The sequence below is a fragment of the Solanum dulcamara genome, chromosome 3 (genome assembly GCF_947179165.1).
Source record: "Solanum dulcamara chromosome 3, daSolDulc1.2, whole genome shotgun sequence".
Classification (NCBI taxonomy): domain Eukaryota; kingdom Viridiplantae; phylum Streptophyta; class Magnoliopsida; order Solanales; family Solanaceae; genus Solanum; species Solanum dulcamara.
Genome location: NC_077239.1, coordinates 35,140,180 through 35,141,926, shown reverse-complemented (window position 1 = coordinate 35,141,926; position 1,747 = coordinate 35,140,180). Strand labels below are relative to the sequence as shown.

The 1,747-nt window shown below is 40.0% G+C and overlaps 1 pseudogene; it reads left to right on the top strand.

Moving 5' to 3' along the window:
* The first annotated feature begins 469 nt into the window (after positions 1–469).
* LOC129883875 (5S ribosomal RNA) lies at positions 470–589 on the top strand (annotated as a pseudogene).
* The last annotated feature ends 1,158 nt before the right edge of the window (positions 590–1,747 follow it).

Here is a 1,747-nt window from a genome sequence, read left to right as displayed (position 1 = left end):
ACCTTCTCGGAGGAGTAGGTAACCTTTGATCGAAGGAGCAGGGACTAATATCATTAATCCACAAGTAACCTTCCCTCTAGAGTCATTTGGCGCTGGAGTGCAAAATGAGTTTTGTAGTCCTGGTCATATTGTGGGATTTTCGACCTTGGGCACTGCTTCCTGTCATTCGTAAATTACATCAGCTGGTACCCTTACCTTTTTGGGTTTTGCTTTTTCGCCCTTAGAGTTTGCTACCAAGTGGTGTCAAAATTCCCTCGCCCACTGGCCCATATAGCCATTCTGCGGTTTTCCTCTCATTATCTAGTTCTATGTTGAAGAGTTGTGGCATTCGAGTGCGTCGTCAATTAGCAATTAGCTAATCCTTCTTGTTTTGCTTAAGCCCTTATTACAATTGCCTTAACATATCTTATAATACTCTAGGTACATTATCTCATATCGTTTCTCCATCACAAGTTCAGATTCCTCCATCTCGCGCGATCACACCAGCACTAACGCATTAAGTTCCATCAGAATTTTGAAGTTAAGTGTGTTGGGGCGAGAGTAATATTGGGATGGGTGACCTCCATGGGAAGTATTCGTGTCGCGTTTTATTGTAACCTTTTCCATGAGGTGCAGGCACTCAACTTAGCTCCAGATTTACCTCAACATTGTCTCACGAGTCTTTATGTTTTGCCCTATCCTCTCGTCTGTTATCTTACATCCAGTATCGGCATAGATATTTAGCTCCACGATCCTTTATTTACTTTGTGTTCTCCTCATTTTCTACCACAAGAGGCTTTCTATTCCTTTTTCTTTGATTATTTATCTATCGCAACATAATTTGCGACTAACTCTATACCCAACATTTTGGCTTTTGATCTAGCATGTTGTCATTATCCTTCGTAATGTCTCTTAAGTTGGTTGATATCCTTTCATGGTTACACTCTTTTGTTTTTATCCGCAGTTGCCTTCTAGTGTTATGTTAGTCAGGGTCTCGTCAAAAACTTCCTAACGCTGCCTTATGTAGCATTCTGGCTTCCATCTAATTATTGGTAGCTTCCGGACCTTTCTAACTTGGTTCAGTAAGATATCTTGTTGATGTTTAGACGTCCATCTTAAATATATTCCCATATCGATTGCCTTCATCTTACTTTTGCCATTTTCTCATTAACTTCCCCCTTTAGAGGGTACTCATACTTTCCTTTGTTTGTACTTGTAGTCATTTCAATTCCAACTAGGAAGTGCTAGTATTCCGACTATAAGGTTTCCTTGGAGTAGTAGCTTTATCCCAACCTATATCATGTGCTTCTTGGGGCGAATAGGAGTTGCACCATTTATTCCTTAAGTTTTTCATCCTCGTCCCTTAAGGGTTCCACCATTTTTGGGCCGACGTTGTGTACACACGTCATTTTTCATTTCATTTTTTTTATCTTAAGCCCCATGCTCTTACTGCATTCTCAACGCAGGCCTTTATCATAGTCAACACGTACTAAATGTGTCTTACTAGTGGTTCCACTTTGTTCCTACATACTCGTATCACACTGTTCAATTCATACTTACATATCCCCTTTTTAATTAGTATTCGTCCCTGACATCTCCTGAGATGCATCCGTTAGGAGTTCTTTTCCCAATTAGTCGGTGGAAAACTATAAACTATTACCATAAATCATTTTCCAACCATTGTTGGAAGAAACCAAAATTTCTTAAACATTATAGTACTTCTGTTAATACTTGACCTACCTGGTCCCCTTCCGAGTGTACCCTCGAG